This window comes from Lepidothrix coronata, unplaced genomic scaffold (genome assembly GCF_001604755.1).
Source record: "Lepidothrix coronata isolate B3197 unplaced genomic scaffold, Lepidothrix_coronata-1.0 Scaffold115, whole genome shotgun sequence".
Lineage (NCBI taxonomy): Eukaryota > Metazoa > Chordata > Aves > Passeriformes > Pipridae > Lepidothrix > Lepidothrix coronata.
The window spans coordinates 1,683,515-1,700,416 of NW_016690295.1; positions in this window are offsets into that span (position 1 = coordinate 1,683,515).

Genomic DNA, 16,902 nt, shown 5'->3' on the forward strand with positions numbered 1-16,902 from the left:
ATAATAATTAAATTCTTATGCTATGCTAGCATGCATATGGAAAAATACCATAACCATATCTGAAAAAAACCTTATTACTCCTACACACACACAAAAATACTACTATCAACTCACCATCAAGAAAAATCACATTAGATGGACTGATAGGGAGGAGACAACATTCAGTTACAACAATCTCCTCGTGAGCTTTAGTATATAATATTGTAATGGATAAGTTTTACTTAGGGCATGTGACTACAGTGTCTTTAATAAGAGTCATGTTTAGTACTGGTTGAACTTAGTGCCGTTTAGTGGTAGCCAAGAATTCTCACAAGCTTTGTAAAATCAAGTTAGGACTGCTATTATATAGTCAAACTGCAGCAGAATTTAGAGATCCCAATTAAGAAGGAATGAAAGAGCACTTGGGATTTTTAGTTAATACCGTGCATTAAATAGGATAGGGGGGAAATTTGAAGGTACTTGCTGGAGACACTTAAAAGGGGAATAAAGACTGGCACAGAAGATGCCATACAGTCAGCAGTGCAAGAAAATAAGAGATGGTAAGGTGCGGCCTAAAAAGTTAAAGAAAATAATCCCACAGTACAAGAGGCAGAACAATGGAACATCAAAACAACAAGAAGAGAAATATTTTAAGAGATACACATGTTGCAAGCCAGTATTTGTTGAGACTAGAAGGAGGATGACTGGAGTTGTCAAGACATGAAATGATAAGGGCCCGAGCGAGAGTTCTGGTCATGTGAATGGAAAACAAAGGCTGAATCAGACAGAGATTGAGCAGGAAGAAGTAAATCTACCCTGCTAGCTGTAAGAAAAAAGAAAAATTAAAAGGCAACGAAGTCTGGTGTGGGATAACATGTATGATCACGTATTCCTGATATCATGGCATTTAAGGTAAGAACATCATAGATTGAGTTCTCATTTGATTGGTAGTTTCAGCTTCTTAACCAGATACCTTTGGCAAAGCCAGGCTGAGAATACAAATGACGTGTTGGAAGGAGGCTTTGCAGCTGGTGCTGCAGGCACAAGACATATCACCTCAAGTGTTTCCTAAGAAAGGGCTTTGATGTCACAGTCCTGGTAGAAATATAGTCTTCATATTTTCCTTTTCTTTCTCTAAGTCCTTGCTGTCAAAAATACATCCACCACTATGCTGATGGAGACTTCCAGTGTTATATTGCAATCTTCATCTCAGTCCTGTGGTATGGTGTGCATTAAATCTTTTCAATCAGGTTTGTTTTCCTTCAGCAAGTACAGTTTCATATTCTATGCAACTAAAAAATTCTTTTATTTAAAAAAAATTAAAAAATTAATAGAAAAAAATTAACCTGCATTTAATTTTCAAAAGTCTATTCTATCTTCTTTTTGACTAGAATTCTGTGTGCAGTTCAAATGAGTACTTTAATTTTTGACCTATTCTTAAAGTGACTCATTGTTGTCCCATTGATTACCCATCTCATAAGAACACGTTAAAACTTGGAGGAGTCAAAACCCTAATGTTGAAAAACACTCAGTCCAAAGGCTGTCTGCTCATTAAAGACTACACTAGCCTTCTGAAAGGAGAGATCTTTGGCATCTTCGTTAAAAACATCCCATAAAATCAGTCAACTTTTCATCGAATTCCCCTGCATTATGAAATGTGAAGGTACATCTGTGCTCTCTTGGCGTCTTTATGGATTATGACCCTAAATTCAAGTTTCGAGATGACTTTCACATATAACATCATTACAGAAACTGTGCAAAGATTATATTGACTAATGTGGTAATGTGCTTGCCTTTGAAAGATCGGTGGGATAAGTTCAGCAACCACCAAGCATATTGTTGATGAGAAATTAGAGGTTGTGAAATTTTTAAAAAGATGATGAGCCCCAAACTCTTATTCATCAGCTACACCAGCCGGACAGTCAGCGATGAGATAAATTTTTTAAGCAAAAATCAGGCTGCAGCACATTCCGAGTCAAGGATTTATGGAGCAGTTGCACAATTCAGTTATACAGTAAACAAACAAGAGAAAACAAAAATAGAAGAAAGAAATACAGAAATCCACTTCAGCATAAACTCTTTAATTTTGATAGCGCCCAACTGGCAATGCTTTACCAGCTGGTAATTTTTAATTTTGTTATGTCTAAATGTTTTCTTCCTGGAATTAATAGGTTTATTGCTTCCACATACAAGAGAATTTTAATTTTTTTACATTTAAATGTTTTCTTCCTGAAATTAATAGGTTTAGTCTTTCCACATACAAAAATACAGTGCGTGGGATGAAAGGAAAAAGGCACAACTTAAACTAGTCAAGACTATTTTATGCAAATTGATGTGATTTAAAAAAAATCCTGAATTTTGCTCATTCCTTAAAACTGTAAAACAAAAATAAAATCAAAATTTCAAACTTCCAAACAGTGGGACAGTAGGAATTTAGAAGTCACAGCATAAAACAGATCTACTGACAGCAGTTACCACCGATCAGATTGGTGTTACATGAGCGGACTAAGCTATTTTTTTTTCATTGTGAAACACAATAGAATTAACATCATGTTGAACACACAAAATCCTGTGTACTCTCATTGAATCACTAAGAGCCATGCTTCCAAGGACTGCAACATTTTCCAGTAGCTGCCTCTTACTGACAGGAACAAGTGTGTAAGCTGAGAAGCGGCTCTGACACAATTCAGATACACTGTATGAGAGCAGGCATTTAATTTAATCTGCAGACAATTACTGGTAAAGCTGCTTTGTGCGTCGGGTTTAATTCCTGGGCTGTGAAGTCATGAAATGGTGCTCAGCAGAGCAGAAAGGTGACCAGCATCCTGTTAAGTGAAAGCAAAGAGGCCATTTTACCTACGGCTCCGTAATCTGGCTAAAGCGGGGGCCTGTGTCCCAAACAAAGGACTCTGCTTCCCAGCCACATTCCCAACTAACCGAGATCACCAGCTGTAAAGTAACTTCACACAGACAACCGTTAAGCCTCTGACTTGTGGCTTGAAGCAATTTTTTTGTCAGACTTTATCTGTGGACACAATTAGCTGTTTGCCAGAGAATTTCTTGGCACAGCTGAAAGCCTAACACTTTTCAAAACAGCATGGATTTCTACCCAGTGGGAAAGGGTGTGCAAAACAGTTTATTGTCAGAAGCCATTAAATTAAGGATATAACTGATTGAAGAGAAAGTGTTGCTTGAAGGTATCAGGGACCCACTGGATAGGTGCCATTTCTGGGATGCTCAAAAGGGAGTTCTATCAAAATAAGAAGAGGAAATAGAACTCCTAACCATTTGCATGTACATAGCATACCATTTATCAAGGTTGCTTTAAGCCCTAAATTTGCATAATCCTATGTGGTATTGAGCCATGCCAGTACCTGGAAAACCTTTGTGACTTTTCCCAGCTTACAGAAACAGGAAAAGGAAAAGGGGCCCCTTGATTGCAATGCATGTGTCTGGATCTGAAGCACGTCAAACAGTACTTTTTAATTTCAGGCTTATGTGTACATATAGCCTGAGAATGTGGCCAAACATACTGCAGAAATTTCAGGGACATTTGTGATTGAAGTTCTGGGCAGTGGACGGGCCGGGCAAAGGGGAGCTTTTCCACAGTGGATGCTGCAGTGGGCCCTGTGCCTTTCTCAGGGGCAGAATGGCAGATCTGTGTTGCTCTCATTGCTGTGACTGTTCACCTGCTGAGACAAACTTCCCAGAGAAGTCACCTAAAGCCCCACCAGTTTTTGTAAAATAGGACCACACCAGAAACTCCAGACTAGTAGCAGAGTCTGCATTTGTCTTTAGAATCGTATATTTTATCATCACACCTGTAAACTCAAGATTCGGGACAAGAGGACATAGTCTCAAGCTGCACCAGGGGAGGTTTAGTTTGGACATTAGGAGGAATTTCTTCACCAAAAGCATGATTAAACATTGGAATGGGCTGCCCATAGAGGTGATGGAGTCACCACACTTGGAGATGTTCAAGAAAAGACTGGATGTGTCACTTAGTGCCATGGCCTAGTTGACAAGGTGTGTTCAGTCATAGGTTGGACTCAATGATCTCAGAAGTTTTTTCCAACCTAAATGATTCTGTGATTCTGTGATACTGCACAGGTGCTCTGCTTGCTAAATAGGACACAGAATCTTACAGTGGTGTGGGTTGGAAGGGATCCTAAAGATCATCCAGTTCCAACCCCCACCGTGGGCAGGGACACCTTTCACTAGATGAGGTTGCTCAAAGCCCCATTGAATCTGGCCCTGAACACTTCCAGGGATGGAGCATCCACAACTTCTCTGGGCAACCTGTTCCAGTGTCTCACCACCCTCACAGGGAAGAATTTCTTCCTAATATCTAATCTCAGCCTGCCCTCTGTCAGTTTGAAGCCATTCCCTTTGTCCTGTCACTACAGCTCCTGACACCTACATGTGATGCCAGCTACACCCATCCAATAGTAACCCTGGCAGTAGCTGACAAATATGTTCAAATGAAGAGGAAACAAAACCTGGAAATACTGAAAACAGTAAGCCAAGGAACATAAGTAAGATATGAACAGATTTCAAGCATAAGACAAATAATTATTATGTCAAGTTTATTATGATTAATATTTTTAGCTTTCTGTAAAAAAATAAATCTGGAATAAAACCCTCTAGTGAAACATTTTAAAATAATTCCAAATAAGTATTTTTCAGTAAATATTACTATCAGGAATATGTGTGCCAATATTCAAGATCTGACTAATTATCCTTTCCTGACACTTAAAGCTTTATGTTTTGTAGTAATGATAGTACAAAGTTTTATGCTCAGCAAATTTGCTTCCTTTTAAATGACTGCATCTGGCAGTAAAGTCAGATGTAAAGGCTGACCACAAAACTCCCAGTTTCACAAACCCAATGAAGAAGCTTCTATCCTCATTTCTCAAGATAAAATCAAATATTAAAAGATCGTACATTCTAACACAGAGCCTTCAAGATAACGAAGTTTCATAGAAAATGCTTTCACTCACAAAGTATTAAAAGAAATTTAGTATTTCCCTTCATTCACCAGACTAGAAATACTTGAACATTCCCAAAGAGTTAAAAAAGTCACCTTATTCTGATTATCACAGATACAATCTTTCAAGATCAAATATAGAATTTACAATGTAAGCAATACTTAATTAATCAACTTTTAAAATAAAAATCATGAAAAAGCAAAAGCAAGCTTGTTAATTTTTAAATCATATTTGAATGAGTAAAACTGGAAAAAAGGAAACATCTTCAGCAGTTTGGAATCTGGCATCCATACAATACACAATCCGTACTTAAAGCAATTATTACATTTGGCTTTTTTAAAAGTATATAATACTTGGAATAAAAACACTAGAGTACCCAGATAAAAATTTAATCATAAAATAATAATGGAATTATTAATCTTTATAAAAACATGAAACTCAGAACAGTTATTTAATTATAGGATAAATGGTTTATATGTTATATAGTGTATACACTATATAATTGAATTTCAGTTCTTATTTTATTCATAACCTTCAAAAATATGCTTAATTATTACAGTAAATATGAACTGTATGATTCTTAGTGAATCATCTAAATAACTAAAAAAACTTACATAACTATTTGTAAGGTTTGGCAGTCCCCAATCAGATGATAACCCAATCCGATTCTATAATTTTACTCTTAGTTTGAGTGCCTGTGCTTTCAAAGATGAAGAATTGCCTCAATGAAGTTATCTTAAAATACAGAGAAGAACAACTTGCAGGCAGTTATAGGACACTATTAATTCTGCAAATAGTGGTAAGTGGGATTTTCAGAACAAATTGGGTTAGAGAGCAAAAATCCCCCCCTTAAAGAGGTAAGTCAGATTTGAAGGATAGAAATTTTCTGTACAACTTCATATGATTCCACAATAATATTTCATACAACTTAGATGTGTGAAATTAAATTATAACCTCCTGTCTGTGTAAAATATAAAGATCACATTTTATTTCAGTTTATCAGCCTGAAAACAGATTCCGCCATCAAGGCAGTGAAGCTGGACAAGTTTCTAAGTGCTACCATTTTTTTCCCAGTACAGGCACCATGCAAAATTATTCAGCACTGGAGAAATCAGTCTACAATGCTCCAGTGCCAATTACAGATAAATCTCAGCATTGCTGCACAGTGTTTGAGAACAAAAGTAACTACCCAGTATACAGGTGGACAGAGGCCAATATCAGACATACTGCCAGTAAACAGCTAGCATAAATATTAATCACAGAAACAACCAGATTAAAACCAAAAAGATTTAGCATCTGCCTGTTGCTTACAAAAAGAACAACAGTTCATGGTTTCTAAAGATTGAAATCAACATTTCATTTGCAAGTACTCACATACAGTTCTAAATTGGGCATATTAACCAGATGGCAAAGTCGTAAGTTACTTCTTCAGTGGATAAACAATGGAGTTAGTCAAGCTGCCAACCTGTTCCCCTAAAAGAGGAATATCACATACAAGGCAACAATCTCCCTGTAAGCTTTCATTTATCTCATGCAAGGTTCATTTTGTCATTATCTATTGTCTTAACTGGCTTCATGCAGTATCCTCAACATACTGCATGGAGCAACAGCAGAAGAAAGAAGGTCAAAGTAGAATTGACCAACTTAAGTTTCACCTTGTTTACCACCAAATAACAGAAAACACAAATTAACAGAATTGATCCATTTTAGGTTGACATCTATCCATAAGCTCTAGCACAGTAGGAACTGATGGATCTGCCCAAAAATGGACAAACACTGCAAAGCAGAGGAGTGTGAACATGCAAACAGTGAAAGAGGGGGAGTCAGTAAGACTGGAGAAAGTGGAAACAAAGGCTAAATGAGGAAGGAAATGCAATGAACTACCTTCCCATACCTCTGCAGAGCAATAGAATTCTTCAATGTGAACTTCACCTCCTTAATGCAAATTAACCTGGGAGCTCCAAAAATCTCTTGGCTTTTTTTTAGTTGCTAAAGCATTGCCAGTTGGGCACAATAATTTCCTTTATTTTCATAACAAACATCACAGTATCATCACCCTACAAAAGCTTTATATTTGTACTTTAACGTACATGAAGCCAGAGCTGCCCTAAACCAGCAAACCTTTAAGCAACTTACCCTCAAAACTGGATGCCATGAACTCTTTCTCAAGCTGAAAACAATGCCAGCTTGGGAAGCAGAATATCTGATCTCAACTGAAGAAGCAAAGTACCATTTTACAGAGATTCTTCAGCTTCAGAAATTCAACTCAAGTAAAACCTAGTACACCAAAAAAAAAGAAGCTCTAAGAGGAAACTTTTCTAGGTACAGCAGATACACATTCTTTATTTAGCTACAGAATAACACAAATATGTTCTAAAACCCCAGGGGAACAAATAATTGTTTTTAGAAAGAGCAGAAATATGCAGGTAGAATTCTGATCTTTCTTAAACATGCTAGAAGTTCTAAAACATGGAGATGCAAACATATTAACCTCTAGGAGCAGAACATCTAGGCAAGAATAAAGAGTCTTATTACAGAAACATTCCCATCTTCCCAAAGAAGAAAATAATTGGCAAGTTCATGTCACAGAGTACTAGCCCAGCTACTATCAATATTGTCCACTTCTTTAAAACTTGAGAAGTCACTGATGGAAATTCAGGAAGAAAAATCCACTCTGAGTATAATTTGTATTAGGTTTGAAGCAGTATACAATGTAATCACTGTATTTGGGAATAGACCCTGCAATTTCCACTCACCCAAGAATCATTTTTCAGGTTAAATTATTTTGAAAAAGTGACTGGAAATTGGCTATGACACTAATAGTGGCTAATAATGAAGCTTTTACCCTGGTGGCGAGACCAACGAATTGTATAATTCATTGTAATACAAATTTTGAGAAATGTGAAGAAACAGGGCCTCAACAAGCTAATTTTTTCTAAACTTCATTAGTTTACATGGCAATTTATCTGACAGAGAAGAAGAACATGAGAGGAAATGCTTGAGGCAGCTCATAAGGTTGTAAAATTCCAAACAGGTAATATAAAATACACCGGATTACAGTGAAAGAAAATTGAATAAATCAACCATAATTCTTCATGGCTTCAAACATTATTTATTCATTAACAATTTATATTAGAAGAGCATTTTGAATTAGAAGTCATGAACCAAAAAAATTTATATAGGGATGTGTTTACTTGTATGCTGCTAAAATCATAGTCAGACCCAAGGAGACAAACTAAAAAGCCAAGAGAAACTCGTATCTTGTGGGTTTTTTTCACTAAGGAAAGAAAACCTGCTTCTGCTGAAGCAAGATATGAATCACAGCCATCTAGTCTGGAATAATGAGAACTTGTCACTGTCACCAAATTTTTGAGACTCAGACACAAAGTAAGAAAGCTTTGGCATGGAAAAAGTACATTCATCATTCTGAGGCTACAGGAGGTCAAGTAAGAGAAGAAATTATATTGATTCTCTGAAGAAGTTAAAGGTCCTAGGAAGCCACTGATTCCTCCAGATTTACTGGATTTTGATCAATTCTGCTCACATTCTCACTATCAATCTGATGGTATTGGCCACACCTATCATGAAATAAGATTGAGTAATAACTACATAGTCACTGAAGAAGTTTGTGGCATCTCATATGCAAGGAGCTACAGATTCTGAAAGCAGATAAATCTGACCAGAAATCATTACTCAATAATTTTCCTATATATAATACATGATATGGAACCACCGCTTTTGTAAATCTAATTATTGTTTCCCTACATAGATGACTTGCAAAATAAGCCATGATTTTAATTGAGGGGGGAAATGCAAGCTTTTATAATTGCCAGTTAAAGTATGTTTTACTTTCTTTCAGGCAAAAACACTTCACAAAAACAGGAACCACATTACCCCAGTGTAAAAAGCATCCAGTGAATGCAACTGAAATGTAAGCATTCACTTTTGGAGTTTGATAATATTAATTTTAGCTTTTTTTTTTTTTTTTTTACTTAAAAAAGTTCAATAACACACTTTGTATCTAAAACTATTAGGATCCCTGCAATGAATACACACACAAACACACAAAGCAAACACTGTCCTAGGTATGTAGAAGATAAAGCTTTAAAAAAAATTATCAGATTCAACTCTCAAAATAACGTTGTCAGAGAATTACAGCCTTGGCTTTATCTCTTCATCCTAATCATCCAGCAAGTTTATACTGACAAGTAAAGCTTGTATTTATTTGCATTTCAAACAACTAAAAATTAGCTCAAGATGCTATATTTATCTGGATCCCTACATACAGATTTTAGTACAGGGCTATTTTGGCCTTCAGAATACAACTCTCTGTTGAAAATGTTAAACAGGAAGCTGGAAGTTTTGACAGATGAAATTGCCAAAGAACAGAGTTAATATTAGAAGCGCTCTTAAATTTTAGCTTGAAGCTTTTGTTAAAAAATGAATGTGGGCATAGGAATAGTCAGGTTTGGGTTGCCAAGTTCTCGTGCTGAGAACCAGAGGAGGATGTCCTTTCAAAATGTTTGGCTTGCAAATGCAGAAACACAAATTGCAACAGTTTACACTCAGTTCAGATTATCAGGATTTGTCCTCCTACATAAAAACCCTCTTACAATGACCAATTGGAATCTGAGATTCTACAGGAAAACGGGCATTCTGTGTGCAGTGTGTTAAGGATCCGAATTGTTTCCCATCAGACAGGTGCTGGCTTTGTACCTCATAAATACAGATGTCCTGTAATGAGGTTGGTATTAAAATACTGAACAACTATAAGGGTTTATCACATGAATTTCAGTAGCAAGGGTCACACAACTCATATAAAGTCATTTGCTGCTAGAAGCATGTAAGTCACAATGCTAGCAATATTTTTATGTATAGGAATTATGGCACTCATAATTCCAAATTATTAGATGGTATCTAGTGAAACAGCAAGGCAGTCAGAATTCCTCATACAGATGACACAATACCAGTCCAATAAGTCCAGATGACAGGATCTGACCTGACAACACTTTTGGGACAGAGATTCTGGTAGATCAAACTACCTTCCAGCTTGATGAAGAGACAGCTGTCGGGTTGAGACAGCCCCCATATGATCTGCAAAATGCATTTCCTATCAAAAAACTGCATTCCTAATCCACAATTTTAAACAAAAAGCAATTTTATCATAGTTTAGACAGAGGTCAATGTTGACTATAATTCCTAAAATAGCACTTCCGCAACACAGAATAATATTGGTATTTTTTGCCTCCCAAAGATTGTTTTGCTTTTACTGTGAGTGGTTTAAATTTCCCCAGAATCCTTCTGCCTACTTACCTCCAGACTGTGAAGACAATGACACCATTTTAGCCGTTTCATTTTGAGGATAAATTGAACGAGCTGTGTTACTTTATAGATGTCAAGAATTTGCTTAAGCAGTCTCCTACCATTTTTTCAATAAACAGTCAGCAAAAGGCTCAAAACCAATACTTGCAGACTTACTGTAAAATAAGGTTTATTACAGCAGAAGCTACTTACCATTAGGATGGATAATTTTTATCGGAGCATAAATATTAGCATTCTTTCTTTATAGGTTTCAATCTAATTCCCAGGGAAAAAACCCCCAAACAGTAAACCCTATTTCTAGAAAGACTTCACAACAATAAAGCAAAAACTTTATTAAAACAAACAGTGAAGCTCACTGTCACCCCAGTTATCCTTCACCCACACATTCTCCTCTTCCTCTGCAGGACCTGCTCTGTGACTGTCATCCCTTGTCTTTACTCAAGCTGCAAACTGTTTGGGAAGAAGCTCAGCCTTTATTCTGAGAAAAAACACTGTATCAACAGGCTGAGTTTACCCAGAGTACATTTATTGATTTAAATCACTCTGAGGGGATGGCCTATAAATCAGGCTCTCCACAGGAAATAAAAATAACTGTGGCATTCCATTCCATTAAAGTTTTTGAGAGAAACACTGATTTTAATCTGTTTTACAGACAATGTGGATAATATTTTACTACATATTAAAAATAGGCACTTTGGTTTAAACTATTTTATTCTAAACCTGAAGAAGAAAAAACCCCCAAACAAAATAATTGGTTGAGAAACCAGATTACAATTAGAAGAAAAAAAAAAAAGCAAAAAGAAAGCAAAAATAAGCTAGATGCACAGTAGACTTCAGCAGTGAAAACGATCAGCTCTGTTTCAAGTGTACACTGAATTATCTAGTTAAATGCTCTAGCTCCCCTTGCAGTGCTATTAAAACTCAGCTTTTCCTTCACAAGTGTTTGTTGATAGCACAGCAGCAACGAAACACCTACATAGAAAATACATATAAGTACTTTCTGTATGTCCGAGTAATTGATTTTAGGTGAACATTAAACTATAATTACCACCAAATCTTTTCATAGATTAGTTTTCCACCTCTTTTCGTTTAACCACGTGGCACAGACCACATGCAAGTGACTACACCTGTGTAGTTCTGCCCTCTCCTGGTCCATTCAACATATGCAAGAGACACTGCAAACACTCAGGACAAGGAAATTATTGTGCAGCAACAACAAAAGAGCCAGACTGACCACAGGCTAATTTGCTGGAGGTTACACACACTAAACTGTCTTACAATCACTTCTCTGGATTCTGATACGTCGCTTGTTAAGTGTTTATGGGTAGAAAAGGATCTTTCCAAACACAAGAGAAATGAAATCATGTATCTATGAAACAAAATATTGCTTTATTTGTAGAAAGATCTTACATCATGCTTTATTTTATACTTGCTAAGTATTTTTTTCTCTTAATCTGATCTAAGTTTCTCTGCGTAACTTCAATAAACACTTAGATATTAAGAGTTTTGAGAGACAACCACATGCTCAGATATCTGAGTAGTATCTCCTGCTTAGGCGAGTTAAAAAGCCAAGTTTCACTTCATTTAATTTTTTTTTTTAATCCCATCATTATCATACTGCCTTCCCATGTCCTTTCCTTTCAGATACTTCTTGTACACGTTTCACAAACTCCACGCTTGTTGCCCAAAAGTGCAAACATATAACCATAAAAATGTTCCTCGTGAGTCAGAAACCTTAACGAAATTTGTTAAAACCCTCCCTTATGGCTTCTGTGATAGCCTTTTCACCTTCACCACCAGAAGGGCATGAACAAGGAATATTGCAGATTGCTTTGCACAGTTGGATTCTGGGAAGCTCAGAATCTGCTTTAGCAAACAAGGAAGCCTCAGTAAACCTGTAGCATAAGCCTTGCTAAGGTATTCGAGCAACTTGCTCCAAGTATTTCTAAGACATTTGTGTAGAGTGAACAATGCCAACGAAAACTTGTAAAAATGTTGCAAAAATACTAGAAAGCTCTTAGTTTTTAAATTTTTCTATAACAAGAATTTTCCTTATTTCTGCTCCTGCTCCTCTTAAAGCAAACCTACAAAGGGATCATCTCTGGGCCTTGGCCTCTGATGGTGATGGGAGGGTTGCAGCTGAGTTCAGAACCTAAATAAGATTTTATGACAGAGTAAACATCTAACCCCCCAAAAGTTTGCTTTCCAAACAATAATAGTTGGAAAAGTGAGGACAGGTTAGAACCAAGAAATGTTCTTGTGGGCACCAAAGAAAAAATGGTAGAACAATTGTAGCGTAGGTATTTCAGTAAAAGGCTTATAAACAACTAAACAGCTATTCATATAGTCATATTTACAGTATGGTTAGGAATTATGCCAAAGACAGACTTACTCCAAAGTGTTAGTTGAAAGAGAAACTGAAAGTCTGAAGAACCCAGAAAAGGATCAGCTCTCAACTCCCATCCCTAAGGACAACATCTATCTTTGCTTTTAAATGAAACAGTCTTTGTCTTGTCTTTGTCAGGACTTTTGCTAGCATAGTCTATGATGGAAAATGTTTTTAGAAAATGCTTTTTGTCATTTAGAGAGGTCAAGGATGTTTTCCAGGCAAATAGCAAAACTACTGCTCTGAGAGGGAAATGGATATTCATACATATCGATTCACAAGCTACTCACAAGTTCTACTGAAGTCAGATGCAGGACTGAACAATACCTATAATTTTAGAAGCACTTCACATCCACAGCTCTAAGAACTTTAAACCTGGCAAAGAGAAAATCCTGAGATCCAAAAGATGTCATTTCTTGGCACTTGAATCAGCAGAACGAGCTGCTAAAGTCACAGGTGGATCTGACACAGGCTGTTAAAAACTCACATCAGCAAATCCTGTTCTTTGCCACTATCGTGTTCCCTTTCTAGATGCTTGGTGGCACTTGTGGCATCCTGCCACAACCTAGTCAGGCAGGTTCACATCCACAAATCCCACTCCCTGGGCTCACACCTGGCCTGACTGTCAGATTGGGAGCATGATCATGACATTGGCTCTGCATAATTATTGTTTACCACGTGTACGGAATCATCGCTGCCACCTAAAACATCACAGACACGCACACACTGTCTGACAAGCTGCAGCCTACAACAGTTAGTTACCAAGGGGGAGCAGCAGCTCAATTACCACTCCTGAGGTTTTTGTTCCATTTCTCAGTAATTGTTCATATATGCACTTGGACTATGCTTCTGCTTGGAAGTGTTTAGATACATCGTATAATAAAACATTAATCTTCTCTCATACATTATGTCTGAATATAACCAGCATGCCCATGTACTCCACTGGGATTCTGAACATTCATTAATATTCATAATACACTTTCAGGATAAAGACTGTTGTGTCATCACTATTGTCTGTCTTTTAAATGAATAGATAGCATATGGTAGGTGCTTTTTGGTCCATTTCCCCATTAGTATACTTCTTTCCCCTATGGCTGTACTGTTTAAACAACTCATTACTTTACAGTGTTACCTGCTATTTTGCCACAGAAGCTGCTTATGCCTCTACTGACTTGGTGTCTCAGCAAATGTAGTATGTCCAGCTAAAAAGAAAACCCAAAAAAAGAAAGGAAAAGAAGGCATTTTCTCCACTTCAGTTGTGAAGATTCCAGTGCTTTTGCTGTATGCATTGAAGTAATAACTCTGTATAGGGGGTAACAGAGAGTCTCATTCTCCTTCCCTGGCAGAGCCTTGTTTCACCCTTTCAGAAGGGTCCCTTTCTGCAATTCCAGCCAATGCTTCCATCACTGTACAAAACCTTTTTAGTAGACAAGATATTCTCTTCCTATTAGAGACTTCAGCCTTCTTTTATCACTCTGTCTCACCTCTCTGCTCTCAGCCACTCACTACCTGTTCTGTCCAGGGAAGATCCAGAAACCTCTCCTTGATTCAGAGCTCTTCATCACAAAACAAATCACAGCTATGTAAGTCTATTCCATATAAAAATCCTCAAAGCTGCCACTGCTTTAATCTTATCTAAAGAAAGCCTCTCAGAAAAACGCTGCTCCTTCAAGCTGCCTTTCTCCTATTAAGAGCCTCTAACATGTCTTATCCACTCACAGAAGATGCAACTCTCTGCACCTAATTTATTGGGAAGAATCCTGAGATCTGAAAGTCAGAAAGGGCTTTCTCTCAGTCTTTTGTTAGAAAGAAACACAGCCATTTGAGGTCTGAAATTCGGATTTGGATGTGTCTACATCTGCACTCCTCAGCAAGTTAGTGTTCTTCTTACCTGCATTTGTTCTATCTTTAAAAACATACAATACTACTCAGAGTAATGTTTAGGGGTCATTTCTGATTATTTAATTACAGGGTAGCTCTGAGCCTGAATTGTTTGCTCTAAATCCACTGCCTTCAAAACCTATTGCAAATTCCAATCAAAATTAAAAGGGAGAGGAAAAGAGATACTCCAAGTTTTTGGATAAAAACCTCATCTTTGCAAAAAGCGTGACACAGTCATGCTTTTGGTGGCAAAAGACTCGGACACTTTTTGAGTAAATGAAAATTAACTTTAAAAGTTTTTATTGAAATGTTTTAAACAATCTTTTCATATCGATAGTCTAATTTGTTAATTTTAAGCTTCTTATAGGAAAATAAAAAGACATAATCACTCTGCCTTTGGGGGTTAACAGAACCTTTGTGACTACTTGTAACCATGGAAATATAAAGAGGTAGTCAGAGCCCAGCATCAAACTAACAGAGGTGCTGAGAGACAAAAAATAGATATATGATGAATTTTCCACACATGAAAGCTCACTGAATCTGTACCAACTGCATTAACAACGTAGAAAGCAAAGTCACAAAGCCTTTTGCTTGCTTAAAAGCATATGCCATTTACTGTGGCTTCTCCCTCAAAACAAAGGAAAATGCCTTTAAAGGTTTGTTTTCAAAGCACTGAGTGCATCTGAACTGGTCTAAAAGCAGAGACAAAATGGGGTAAAAATGATTACTGTGTGAATAGGAAGAGTAACAATATGCATGAAAAGACTAAAAGGGGCCCTGAAGAAGAGGAAGAAGAAGGGTTTTCTTGGACTAGGATTGTAGTTAAGAAAATTATGCAACCAGTGGCCGGTGACCTCTAAGTTAGCCTGTACCAAGCACCATCAAGAATGTTTTCTCATCATCTGCTGACAGCCCCCCCATTTAACAGACACAGAAATATCTAAGACAAGTAAACACTCACTTGATGATTTATTGACCTATCTGCCTTATAATAATAAGGTATGTGCATATTTAACTGCCTTTTCTGTGACAGCCCAAACCACAAAACATTGTTTAACCAACCACAACAACAATCCTTAAACAGAGTCATCCTCAAAAAGAGACACTTTTGGGAAAAAAAGGAAAACACACATATTTCTTGTGCTGTAATAAGCAAGATATGACCAACAGCAGAAAAGAAAACTTTTCAATAAAGTTGAAAAGCAAATTACTTGGGAAATAAAATAATGAGTATACACAGAAAAAAACCCCTGTAACATATGTGGAAACTACGTACATGGATGTTATATATATGTTATATTATATATATATATATATATATATATATGATATACATATGCTATATTTTATATATATATAAATATATATATATATATAAAAAGACTAAAAAGGGCCCTGAAGAAGAAGAAGAAAGGTTTTATATATAAAATATAGCATGTATGTCAGCTTTACTTTCCCAGGGATAAGAAAAAAAATGACAGATTAATTCTGCAGACTTTTAAGATAAACATAATTTTGTTGTCTTTTTATTTGTCCATTTGTCTATTTGTTTTCTGTGAAAGCACAGCACAAGCCCTTAGCTCATAAATACATTGCAGATTTCTGTCAGTCTGACTGTGCTGACCAGGGTTGTAAATAGCTAAGATATCATTTAAATACAATTCTGATGGTAGTTGTACTTGAAAAAAATATAAAAATGGGGGGGGGAAGTGTCTTAGATAAGATGCTGGGAACCCCAGACACAGAGTTCTAACTCAACACATAATTAGGAATAACTGTATGTCAAAAATAAGAGATCTTATGGGCCCATATTAGATGAATGAAATACACACTTACTGTTTCTCACAGGTATGATTTGCTATTTCACTCTACTACCAGCTATTTTCCTCATTTACCTCAATTGTTTTTCAGGTCTTCATAAAATTTTAAACTCAGTATCAGATTAATGTCATGAAAAATGAAGATACCATCTGGACAACATTTTCCTGCAACTTTTTTGTCATCTTATTTGTACTTTCAGTTTCAGAGCTACCTTGAATACTTTTGCAGGTATGCTGAGTTAAGGGTACGTTCATTACAGTGTATTTTAAATTTCATTATTATGTCTATGGAAATCTCCAAATCCTATACTTAAACCGTGACATTTTAACCAGGATAAAATTTGAAGAAGTCTCATTGATCCATTCCTGAAATTAATGATACAGATAAAATGTTATACATCATGAGTTTTCAATAAAATAACGTTTTTCAAGTGCCTACATTTAAAAAAAAAAAAAATTGGAGTGGGTTCCTATGCTGCTAAATACTTCCAAAAATAGTACCTCTCTATCTATTTTGCTGGTAGAG